Raw genomic sequence first — 14,323 nt, forward strand, 5'->3', positions numbered from 1 at the left:
AAGAATCGACCCTTAATGCCTTAACAGGAGAAAAGATCACCCAAGCATTAACAAATGAGCAAGAAAACCTCATGGTAACGCCAGGCTATTCCCTTTCACCCACCCCACCAATGGACATGGAAATCAGTAGAGGTCAATCCCCCGGTGAACTAGCAATAGGAGCAAATGACACAACAAACCCTACAAAGAGGATATCCTTCTTGGATACCTTGATTTCAAACAATATCGCTAACATTGAACCATAAGGTAGCCAAGTTACAGTACAACAAAACATGGACTCATATGAACCGGAAGATGAAACTGATAACTACCCTAACCCAGAGTTCTTCATTCCCATCACCTCGTTGGATAAGGAGCGTATATATAAAAACTAGACCAACGTGCTCATTATCAAAATGTTTCGCAAAAGAGTTGGTTACCAATTCCTCCAAAAAAAAACTACATGCGATATGGAGACAAACGGAAACCCTATCTCTCGTGGACCTAGGGTGCAACTATTACCTAATAAAATTTACTAAGGAAGAGAATTATAATAAGGCTCTTCATGAAGGACCATGGTTCATAGGGAATCAATTTCTCACAGTAAAGAAATGGGAGCCCAGATTTATAGCCTCCAAAGTTGCGCTAACATACTCAGCTATATGGGCAAGACTCCTGGAATTACCCACTGAATTCTATGACTACGACATACTCCAAAAAATTGGAGGAAAGTTAGGACAACTAATACGTATTGATGCCTGCACCAAATCCGCGCTAAGAGGTAAGTATGCTCGACTATGCGTATTAGTACCTATAGAAAAACCACTCAAAACCTACATTGTGATTGGCAAACATATACAACGAATTACCTACGTAGGCTTCAATCTCCTATGCACAAATTGTGGCAGACTTGGGCATAACCTAAGTAGTTGCTCATACCAAAATCCTAAGATGGATGAACAAGAAGGTACTAATCCCCCCAAGATCCTGCCCAAGCCAAACACGGTGGAAGCTATCACACAAAAGATTGACCAATGGACAATTGTATCCCACCAAAGGAAAAATAAAAAATATCAAAACAACCCCTATAACCTAAACCCTAGTAAAGACCTAGAGAACTCTAAAGGAATGACCACCAAAAAGCCTAGCCAAAGTCCACAATTGTGGTAAAGAGCAGACGCAGCTTCTGCCCAGAAGCAACCACTGAACAATAGGGAAAACCAAAACCTACTGGATAATACGTAGCCTCTAGTTGGTAATACTGATTTTCCCCCACGTTCTCCTGCAAACCACACCCAACAAAAGGACAACTCCCTACCTAATGACCTAGTGTTGATACCCAATTTTTTCTATGTATTTTTATATACAAAGTACTTTCAAAATAGCATATATATGCATACATAAGCATACCCAAGTGTTTTAGTATTTTTCCGATCTTTTGAAGGGTTTTAAAATCAATTTACTATCCATTTTAGCAGTACAAAATCCGTAATTATTCCCAAAATCATCAATCATAGTGAATAATTTATTTTACTCCCATATTTATACCAAAATATAGTTAAGATAATTTTTGTACATTTTTACAAATTTATTTGGTAATTAAAAGACTAAATTACATATAATTGCAATTCTAGCCTACTTTAAGATTAATAGCATTTTATAATTGTAAAATTGGTTCCAGTATTTTTAAACTGATATTTATATATTATTAATTGTCTAAGTACTTTTAATTTGCTTTTAAAATCATTTTTACTATTTTTTATAAAATAAAAGGAAAAATTGGCTATTTAACATTTAACCCCATTTCATTTCAATTACAGTCCCATTTCATTTCAATTTTTAACCTTAATTTGACCCCAATCCTAACCCCAACTGGACCGTCCCAATTCCAATTTTTACCCAACCCATGACCCGATTTTAAATAACCCAACTCGTTCCCCACCTACCACTTAAATCTGGACCGTTGATCACTCAAGATCAACGGCCAAAAATAGCCCTTTCCTAATTAAACCTAAACGACTACCCTAATCTCATTCATTTCCACCTCTCAACCACCTCTGAACTCTCAATCTCTCTCAAAACTCATCGGAACCCTAGCCTCCTCCTACCCCTTTTCAACCGCCTTTCACCGGAATCCACGGCTTCTCAGGCCATGGATGGTTGGTATTCACCCCCCTCCACCATCAAACCATGGTTGTTCGAAGCTTCGAGGCCTGACTCCGATGGCTCTCTTCAGATCCTTCTCAGATCTGCAGTTCTATGGCTTCTCCGGCCATGCTCTGGCATATTCAAGCATTAGGAGCCTGATTCTAACTCATCCGACTCAAGATCGGACCTTCTTCCAAGCCTTTCTCATTTCTAGGGTTTCTCCGAAACCCTAAGATATTTGAGGTTCTTTCTTTGTTTGTTTGCTTAGATCTGTGCTGTATCTATGCTTTACTTGACATTTAAAGTGTTTTCCCCAAATTTTCTTTTCAAAATCGTTTGTCTTCGATTTAGGGTTTCTGAAAGGTTTTTCAAAAAACATCTTTCTGATTCTTCTTCTTCTTTTCTTTATGTGTGTTTGTATATATCATGCTCGTGTGACTTCTTTTTACTACGCATGTACTGTCCTTCTACTTTTCTTTTATACATGTTACTTCTGTGCTCATATGATTATCCTTGTTATGTTTTCATTGCTCTTCTACTAAATTTGTTTACTGTTAAGTTCTTCAATATGTGTTTGCTTTACTGGACTCTTTTCATGTTCTTGCTAAATGTGTTTCATCTACCGCTTCTTAAGTTTATATCACTTTTTCTTCTGAACTTGTTTAAGTTCTGAGTTTTTCTCAAAACGTGTTCTCTATGCTCTTGATTGTGTATCATGTCTGTTTGTTTCTCATGAGTCTCTGAAAGAGACCTTTGAGCCTGTTATCTGTCCTTTCGTCTCTGCTTCTGATTAAAGTTGAAAACCCTAGGCTTTGGGTTTTGGCAAGTTTATCTTGGACTAGGGTTATACTTTGGGACCGTGGACTCTCAGACTCATTATGAGTCTACAAACTGAACTCGTATCCCTTTGCTTATGATTCTAAACCTTTCTATGTTAGACTCTTTTCTAAGTAACATGACAGTTCCTTCTTGATTCACATATTTGTGTGCTTTATATATGAGAAACTTTGCTTTCAAAAGGTTTACCAACTAATGATTGATTCTGAAATCCTCTAATGGGGGTTTGGTTGATTGTTACTGATTTTCTTTGATTGAACCTCCTTTACCTTTTTCTGACTTGGTTCATTCGAATTGAACTTGTAATTTTGATTTCCCTGGCTGTTTAATTGATTCCCTTTCCTTATTTGCACGAACCGTGTTGCTATCAAACTCTTTCCTTAAATAGTTTCTATGTATTTTCCCTTCTTGTACTACTTTGGAAAAGATTTTAATCCAATTCTTTCCTTAATTGTCTTCTACCCGTTTGAAATCAGAATCCCTTAACTGAAGAAAGATTCTGTGTGATTGATTGTAAACTATTCCCTTACTTTTTCTTACTTATTTTCTGCACTATAAAAGGGGCACGACCCTTCTGCACTTAGACACCTTGAACCTTCAGTTCAACACTTCGAATTCAACACTTTACACACACCTCTCAATTACAATACTCTTTCAATATTCTACTCTCTTCTGAGATCTTTTGTACTGTTTGCTTGCAATTTGGTTTACAAGACTTCAGCTTTCACTTATTTGTTTCCCTGAAACTGGTATGCCTTAATTTCGATTTCAACACCATCCCTATGTGTTTATTTTATCGTTGCTGCACTCCTGTCTACTTTGTTGTTCATGTTCTGTATTGAGAATGCTACTCTCTCTTTGCATCTGCTGTTTGTTATGAACTCCTTATACCCCTACCCCCTTCTATGTGTTTGAATTAAGGTTCATGGCTTGATAGCATCCAAATTGCTACTTAGGTCCGAACCTGATCCTCAATGGATCCTAACTCTCAAAATGTGGCTAATAGGCTAGTTAGGGGTGTGCCAGCACTCCTAATTGCTGGGCATGAGCTCCAGCCTACCATGGCTCTCCCTAATTCCCCCTCTATGCACTTACACTTACTCTTAAATTCTAAGTTCTGCCCCCCTCTTATGAGCCTTGCTTTGGGACCTTGAGTTCCCTCTGAACTTGGACATCTGAGGGCTGGCATTTTCACACTGCACTATGATATTAATTCTGCAATATATTTGGGTTGTAAGTACTGCCCGAAGTCCATTTGAGGCTCTTGAGGAACTTTGACACATCCCAAATAAGAGAAGGCTTTGGAAACCTAATCCTGGAAGTTGGTTCACCTTATATTATTGGACCTTGAGTCTGAATTAGGCTTCTTGGTTGTAGCTTAATTTCTGATGTAATTTTACTTTTCTTAATTCATTCTGGTCTGTAATTTGTTGTAATAACTTATGGGGTTCTAGTGAAAAGGGGGGTCACTCATATATGCAAAAGGGTAGACAGCATGCTCATAGGTGTTACCATTTACAATTTCTGCACTTCCGCATTTCATTAGAAATCCTGCCTATAAGTTTTCTGCATTCATGCACATCATATAGAAATCCTGCTTATAAGTTTTCTGCATTCATGCACGTCATATAGAAATCCTGCCTATAGTTTTCTGCATTCATGCACGTCATATAGAAATCCTGCCTATAGTTTCTGCATTTCTGCATTTTACATCTATCATTAGGCAAACAGTTATAGGTTAAGTAACAATAAGTTTCATTCTAGATACCATGTCTATAGGACTCCTGCACTTTTATAATCGTCTTAAAACCAACAACGCCTAGAAATCATACCTATAGGAATAACCAGTTGAATCTGATTCGTTTACTTCATCTACAAGTCTAAAATCAATGGTAATGTCATTTAACATCTGCAGAACTTATGTGTTTTCTACAATTAGTAAGCCTTCTTTAAAATTGGAGTAAGCACTGTTAGATATCATGCATATAGGTCTCACTTAGGCAAACCATTAGGTAATTAATTAACTGCATCAGTCTTTGACAAATTACAACCAGGGAAGGCTAATTTGGACTCCTCATCTGAGAAATATGTGATGAATCAGCCTATCCTACGCTTTAATTTGATTTCAGACCATAACCAGTACTTCTAAGTCACGCTAGCCAATTTATCTCTTTAAATGAGGAGGCATGTTTGAGCCATTTAAACTGTTATGAGTTCTCCCCATACCTGCCTTATATGTTTTGATTGTCGCCCTAGAATTTTATCCTTTTAAAACTCTGAAAAGCCAAATTTCCTTTCCTTTAGGACTAGTAGTCCCAAATGCCTCCGGGATTGATAGGATTGGGGCGGGTACTAGCATGCAATAAGTAACGACACCATTCTGTGCTTTACTACCTTAACGGGGTGGGAAGGGTAGATATGGATATGATGACCGGTGCACTAATACCACGCGCAACCCCTCTTCTGAGGCGCGATTGCCGGGTATTGCATTGATGTGATTTGTATTGTTTGTAAACCTAGGACCCCCTCTCTTTTAACTTGTTTTATTGTCCGAACTATTTCTGCTTTCCTTATTCTCTTCAACTTTCAATTTGCTTGCAATAATATGTGAAAATACCCTTCTATTTGAGGCCCTTAATTGCTTATCTGATTATGTGAAGTCACAATTGTAACATGGCCGGGAACCATACTAGTGGATCTTGAGGAGTGCCTAACACCTTCCTCTCGAGATAATTTCTAGCCCTTACTCAAACTCTGGTTCTTCAAACTCAAACACTTCTTAGTGTCCTAATGCACTTAATCATTAGGTGGCGACTCTTCAAGTTTCAAAACCCAATTCCCAAGAGGGAACGAGTTGTCCTCCCAAATTTCACAAGCCCGATTTCGCGAGAAAAAGGGGGAGCGACGCCTAGGGCATCAACATCATCAAGACAAAACAATCCCAAGCCTTTACACAAGGGACCATGTTGTAACCAACCCAGAAATACAGCCCTCCCCCATTAATTCGACCCTTAACTCATATATACCCTTGGGCATTAACTCCTCCCAAACAAAAACCCAAGAAAGCCCTTCAGTAATAGAACCAGCAGAGGAAAGCCACAAGGAACAATCAATGGACATAGACCCTACTATACCTACAAATAACCAATTCTCCTCATTAATTCAAAACATTAGTAGCCCACAAGTTAGGACCACCAATTCACCCCTGCAAGCCAACAGTCCTTTACAAAATAACCATAGTACAATCAACATCATCCCTTGTCAACACCAAGTCAAAATCCTATTAATGAACAAGACATCTTGATTCCTAGGATAGACAAAACCTTTTCAACACTTAATGACCCTACTAACAAGGCAATGGATACAAATAGGCACACATATACTAGTACCTTACTCTACAAGACACAACTCAAAGAAAAAACAAACTGCAAGATGCCAAGGCTACCATCCAACAAATCACAATAGGAGGTTTTCAAGGGCACGAAGGAATATTTGGATGAGGCCTCAGCTCATAAACCAACCCCAAACCCCTCTGATCTTCACCACAAGGCCCATCCAACCAGACCATACTCCCCAATCTTGATTGGAATGGGGTCTCATGGGCCATGCTTTGAATATAAGCCTACAACTAGAGGGGAGAGATCTTATAGTCCAAATAGGGAATCCATCCTACCTATCCCAGATTGTAGCGGAAGGAATGTAGCTGGGCCTAAACAATGCCATGATTCGACCATGAACTCCCACTAGCTTCACCCTATGCCACTGAATCTAGGACCACACACATCCCTATGGAGCTCCCATGCATGGCCCCAACAACCCACGTACAGCATATCCAACCCCAACTTACCACTCTACCCGTCCCATTCAAGCCCTTCAACCCTAACTCCAACTTTTCAAACTTCCCTTGCTCAGCCAACCCCACATCAATCTGGACAGAATTCACACCCCAGCAGTAGCACTCCCTTAACCCCTCTGCCCAAAATAATCCCTCCTCCATCCCTTCAGAACTCGAGCCAAGCACAGATGGATCTTCCAACCCTACAAAACTCAAGCCAAGCTCAGATGGAAGAGGAGGAAGAAGAGGAAGACATTCCAATAGAAAGAATAGTGGAGCACGAGGTGTTACGATACCCAAAACAATGGCATTCCAAGCAAGAAAAGAAAAAAGGTACATCTTAAGTTGCCTAGTGGATTGGAGGAAGTGCTCCATCTCCATCAGGAAAATGAATCCCCCAGGTTTATACCAGCATGCAGTGGTTTTAGTCCCGACAATGTTCACTCACTACTGGACATAACAGGAGAGCATGAGGAACAGCCACAGCCCTACTAGTAGCCATGAAAGGGGAGCTTCAAACAGAAACATAAGTATGAATATGATCATTTGGAACTGACGAGGTGCAAATAGCACAGAATTTAGACGAGCTTTTAGAGCTATGCTGGACTATCATAGACCTAGCATAGTGGCCTTGCTAGAAACAAAAATGGAAGACCATCATGTTTTGGTACAGTATTTTGGATACTCAAGCCTTATCCAAATGCCTGCTAACGGAAACTCTGGAGGCATTGTGCTTATGTGGAACAATGGAGACACAGTGGTCGACCAAATTGGAGGAACGGATCAAGAGATACATGCCATGGTAAAGGTACGGAATTCAACAAAAAGTTGGTTATGTTCTATTATTTATTCTAGTAGCCTCTTGGAAGAAAAATTAATTCTATGACAAAATCTAAAAATAGTAGTTAGTAACTATAAAGGACTGTGGCTAGTCGTGGGAGACTTCAATGAAGTCACTCGTGCCTCAAAAAAATTTGGAGGTTTACCCATAAATTATAATAGAGTCTCACACTTCCTAGATTGCAGGAACCAATGCGGCCTTGTGGACTTAGGGTTTAAGGGCCCAAAGTTTACCTGGACTAACAAGAGAAAGAATTGTAAGAACATAATTATGGAACGACTTGATAGATGCATTGCAAACACAGAATGGTTAGAACTATTTCAAGAAGCTAGTGTCAAGCATCTAACTAGAATCCACTCAGACCATTGTCCAATAAAATTAGACCTATTCAAAAGCTTTCCTACTAATAGCAATATCTTTAGAATAGAATCTATGTGGTTATCTCACCCCACCTTTAGAGCCTTGGTTGACAACTCTTGGTCTGACCAACCAAATATTACTACAGCCATAGACAACTTCTATTCCAAGGCTATCGAATGGAACAAAAAAACTTTTGGTAACATTTTCAAATGAAAGAGCAAATTACTAGCTAGATTAAAAGGTATCCAGAACTCCCTAAACTATCCCCACAACCAATTCCTCATAAACCTAGAAAATGAACTCCTATATGAGTATAATATTGCACTCATGCAAGAGGAGGACTTCTGGAAGCTCAAATCCAGGGTTCAGTGGATCCAGGATGGTGACGCCAACACAAAATTCTTCCGCATTACCACAATGCAAAGAAGAACGAAAAATAGAATTATTTGTCTAAAAGATGAAGCAGGGAATTGGCTCCAAGATCAAAAGCCCATCAAAGACCTAATTATTAACTACTACCAAAACCTCTATGCTACGGGTCACAGTCAATCACTGCTCAATAATATATTCCTATCCTACAATTCAAAAATTAGTGACCAAGATCATTCATACCTAAGCAGCATTCCCACTACAGAAGAAATAAAAAGGGCGCTAGATTTCTTTAAACCCTACAAAGCTCCGGAGCTGGATGAGCTTCATCCTTTCTTTTACTAGAAATACTGGAAGGAGACAAGCAATCATCTCATTAACTTTTGCCAAGAATCATTCCAATCCAAAAGAATGATTAAGAGCATGAATAACACCTTAGTCTGTCTAATACCCAAATGCCAAAATGCTGAAACCATCAGGCAGTTTAGACCTATAAGCCTATGCAATACGGCTTATAAGGTTGTCACAAAGATTATTGCTAACTGCATTAAAGCCTTCCTACTGAATCTCATTCATCCTACACAAACTAGCTTTATTAAGGGCAGAAGGGCTGCTGACAATGCCCTAGTCATAAATGAGGTTCTAGACCACTTCAGGAATACTAAAGGGAAAAAATCTAAAATGATGATTAAAATCGACCTGGAAAAAGCCTTTGATAAAATTGAATGGTATTTTGTCAAATTCTCCCTTAACTCTCTTAACTTCCCTCCTAACCTCGTTGATCTTATAATGTCTTGCATCTCTACCACCACTATGGCTATCCTTATCAATGGATCAAGAACTAAATTTTTTGAACCATCTAGGGGTATTAGACAGGGGGACCCCCTCTCCCCGTATATTTTTATCATATGTATGGAAATGCTCTCTAGGTTAATTGACCACGAAATAGATTGTTGTAGATGGACCCCAGTCAAAATAACTCCCAAAAGCCCGGAGCTTTCCCATCTATTCTTTGCAGACGATCTTATCCTCCTAGTCGAAGCCAACCAAAAAAGCTATAACTTAATTATAGACACTATTAACAAATTTTGCAATGCTTCGAGGCAATCTATCAATTTTGGGAAATCAAAAATTGTGTTCTCCAAGAATACCCCTACGGATCTAAAAGATCATATTAGCAACTGCTTCTCAATGAAATATACTAATAACTTTGGTAAGCACCTAGGCTTTCCTATGCCCAATTCCAATCCTGCAAAAAAAGATTTCCAATTCATCTTAGACAGGATGTATAATAGACTAAAAGGCTGGAAAACTAAGTTCCTTAATATGGTCGGTAAGACAACCCTCATAAAAGCCACCCTAGCCGCAATCTCGAACCACGTCATACAGATTTATGATCTCCCCAAAACAACCCTCAACAAGATAGAATCTATCTAAAGAAACTTCCTATGGGGTAGCACGGAGGAAAAAAAGAAATGCCACCTTGTTAAATGGAGCATAGTCACGATGCCTAAAAAGCAAGGGGGCTTAGGTATTCCTAACACCCATTGGAAAAATTCCTCTTTCAATGCAGCATTAGCTTGGAGATATAGAAAAGAGAAAGAAGCCCTATTGGCCAAAACTATATTTAGATAATATAACCGTAGGAAAAGCAAGAATATAGGCTCTCATACTTGGAAGGTCATTAGGAAGGGTTCTGCAATTTGCAATGCCAACACCAAATGGCTAGTAGGATATGTGACAGCCATTAGCCTATGGCACGATAAATGGATAAATCAATTAGGAATACTTAGAGGCTGCATCCAGGGTCCCATCCCAGCTAGAGAGTTAGACCTAAATCTCTCCTGCGTTATTAAATGGAATATTCGACCTTAGAGACTTGTCTTTCGAATTGCCCCCGATATAGTTTCCAAGATAAACTGCACCTACATGAAACAAACTAGGCCCACCACTGACTCATACACTTAGGACTCAAAGGGTCACAACTATTTCTCAGTTAAAGTTGCCTATGAAGCAGTCTCAGACTTTACTTGCAATGGAAAAGACTACGCTTAGCTCTGGAAAATCAACTCCCTAACCAAATTGAAATATTTCCTTTGGACAATCATTTGGGACAGGTTACCCACTAAGCATATGTTGACCAAAAGAGGGATTTGCCACGATGACACTTGTAACATTTGCAATAGGGAAACTGAGAACATAGAACATATCTTCTTCTGATGCAACTACTCTAGACACATCTGGGACCAAATAAATATAAACCATCCTTTCTCTCAGAACACCTTAGGAAAAGATATCATGTATAATTGGCTTAAAAAATAACTCATATCAAGGAAATCTTTCAACTATCACCTACGCTGGTCAGATTTCCTCCTTTTTCTCCTATGGCATATCTGGAACTTCAGAAATGGGATTCTCTTTCAAGGAACTAAATCCCCTATCACCATAAGACAACCCATTAGCAAAGCCATGGAATTCCTTTACATGGCAAAAAATCTTTGCTTAAAACCACCCAAGAAAACTATCCTTGTAAGATGGGAGTAAATATCGATGGCTTATGTGTTGGAAATCTAGGAGTGGGAGGAATAGGAGGGGTGTTTAGGGATGATAGGGGTCAATGGATCTTAGGATTCAATATGGGGTTCGACCATACTACTAACATATATATGGAAATCTTGGCCCTACTCTATGGAGTCAAGCTAGCACTAACAGAAAAGCTCTTCACATTAGTAATAGAGACGGACTGTTTGGAACTAATAAATCTCCTAAAATCTAATAACTGTCTCTACCAAAACTTGATTGATGATTGAAGGTACCTATTGCGGAAAGCGAATGATCCACAGCTGAAGCATGTTTTTAGAGAGGCCAATGGAGTAGCAGACATGTTAGCTAAAAATAGTTGTAGCTTGGACACTTTTTGTATTTTGCAAACTTATGCTATTCCGCCTGTTGTTGTTGTTCATGTACTAAAAAGAGACAGTCTAGGCACTATGTTACCTAGACTGAGCTATAGTTGTAATAACTCTTAGCTTGTTGTTGTTTGAATAAATCATTTATTACCAAAAAAAATGGATTTCCCGGCAATATAATGGACGCTAAAGGTGAAAACTAACCCATCTCCAGAATGAATATAGTGGCCAATGTAATGGCCGCTAAACAATTGTCGTAAAAAATTACGGCTTTTAGCGGCAATTGAGACTGCCTTTACCGGCATTCTCTTAAATGGCTGCTAAAGGCTTTAGCGACCCCATGTATAACGGCCAAAACTTAATACCCGGTAAATGTTTTAGCTGAAATATTTATTGCCGCTAAATGCCTTTTCTAATGCCGCTAAAGCCCCTTTTTGTAGTAGTGTTTGTTTGATAACCAAAGATGGGGTATGAGCTTGAAATTATCCTAAGGGGGAGGTGTTAGGTACCCCTCAGAATCCACTAGTGTGGTTCCCGGCCAGACAGTTTTGTGAATTTATACAATTAGCAAATAGACAAGTATAGGCTCAAGTAGTAGGGGATTTAGGTTTGAACACATAAGGGTTTGAAAGAATAATCATTAAAGGCAAATTTTGAAATGGAGTTACATTTTTTACAAATACTTGAAAATATAAAAGGAGAGAGGAGTCCTAGGTTTATTTATAATATGGATCACATCAATGCGATACCCGGTATGACACTCCTCATAAGAGGGGATACACGTGGTATTAGCGCACCGGTCATCATATCCATATCTACTCTTCCCACCCCGTTAAGGTATTAAAGCGCGGATTGGTCTCGACCTCTATTGCATGCTATTACCCGTCCCATTCATATCAGTCCTCGAGGAATTGAGGACTACTATTCCTATAAGAGGGAGGATTTTAGGCTGACTCTTAGGTTTTAAAGGTAAAAGACTAAGGGAACATTCAAAACACATAGGACTGCATATTAGGGGAAAATATGTAAGCAACCAAAAGGCTCATGTATACCTCCTCAAGTAAAGCACATAAGTAGCATGACTCAAACACATTTAGGGTCAGAATTTAAAAATACTAAGATAGGAGAAGTTTAGTTGTTGAAGCAACCCAGTTTATTACATAACTCAGATAAGAAGTCTGAATCAGGCCTGCCCACTAGTTGTAGCAGTTACTAATTAACAAAGGCGGATTCAGTTTTGTTGTTATCACCTAAGGCTTGCCTAAGTGTGTTGGTGATATCCTATAAGCATGATATCTATTACTGATTCAGAATGTATCAAAGTAGTAACAGTTTTAAATGAGCGATTTAAGGATCCTATAGGCATGCTTTCTATACCATATTAATAAAAAGAGTAGGTTGTTAAAGATTGATTCAGAATAATACGAGTCAAACTGATTTAAACTAGACTGGTTTCAGATCCTATAGGCATGATCTCTATTATTGCTAATTTTTAATCCCTATAGACACGATACCTAGTTGAACGTGAAACGAAGCAGGCAGGATTTACTTAAAATTCCTATAGGCATAGTTTCTATGAAAATACTGATTTCAACCTTATGAACATGATATCTGATTATAGCCGTTTAGATCCTATAGGCATGGTGTCTAAGTGTGGTAATAAAACATGCAGAATTTAAAACAGATCCTATAGGCATGTTATCTAGATGTAGAATTAAAACATGCAGAATTTAAAACAGGTCCTATAGGCATGTTATCTAGATGTAGAATTAAAACATGCAAAACATTAAAAGAAACAGATGTTATAGACATGTTCTCTACCTTTCTAATAGCTAAACATGCATAATTACCAATCCCTTTTTCACTAACCAGCCCCCAATATTTATTACAAATTATTACAGACCAAATACTGAATTACATCAGAACAGTGTAAAACAAAAAGTTACAATCATAGGAAGCCTGATTCTTGACTTCCTCTCTGAGTTATGGAATAAACCACCTCAAGCACCACTTGTTTCAAAGCCTTTCTCAGGCCTGGGTGTGTCAAAGTTCTCTAAGGGTCTCAAAGGACCCCGGGCAGTGCTTACACCCAGGTTTCAGGAATACATTGCATGAAGCATATGACCCGAGGAAGGGTCAGGTTTGGACATGCACAGCAATAGATGATGTCGGCATACCCACAAACCAGCCAGAGAACACAAACACAAAGAGGGGATGTGGGGTTTGGGATTCATACACCTAGGGGAGCATTAATTAAAAGGGGCAGGAAATATATTTCACATGCTAGTAATGTAACTTAATTGTAGAAACATAAGCAAAGTAGACAAGAATAAGAGAAGTTGGGACAATTAAAGAAACATGTTGTTGTTGATGCTTGAAGATTAACTAGGACATACTAGTAAGAAGCAAAATGTAGAAAGAAAAAGTGAACAAAATTCCACAGTCTAGCCTTGGCTTTCAGCCGGTTAGGCAAAGCAGTAGCACAAGGAGTAGTAGAGAAAAGAGAGAGAGTTTTGATTGAAGTGTGTGTTATGAACTCAGATGGTTCGTTCGTTGTTTGAAAGAAAAGAAAGTGGGTATTTATAATTCTGAAAACAGGTGAAGAATAAGGTAACAAGTAAAGCCTTAACACAAATATAGAAACAATCACAAGTCAGAATCAATTACATAAGTGATTCCCTTTAATTAAGGAATCACTGATTAACGGGTTGTAACAGGTTCAAATAAAGAAAGAAATCAGTTTGATTATTACCATATAAGGGATAGTAAAAGCATGCAGTGAACAATCAAGTCTGAGTACAAAAATATGCTTATTTTTGGAAAGGATTCAGCAAGGTAAAACATCATAGTAAAGGAAAAGGAATCAATTAATTTTAAACAGGCGAGTGAAATCAGGGCTCATATAAGAAAAGCTTTTGAAATCAGTCACAAAATCAAGGTCAATCAAGGAAGAAACATGCTTTTGTACTTCAGTATACAAATAAAGTGAACAGAAGCATCAAACATGTGAGGCCAGGCATATTGGCAAAAGAAACAGCATAATCA

This window comes from Nicotiana sylvestris, chromosome 5 (genome assembly GCF_000393655.2).
Source record: "Nicotiana sylvestris chromosome 5, ASM39365v2, whole genome shotgun sequence".
NCBI lineage: Eukaryota > Viridiplantae > Streptophyta > Magnoliopsida > Solanales > Solanaceae > Nicotiana > Nicotiana sylvestris.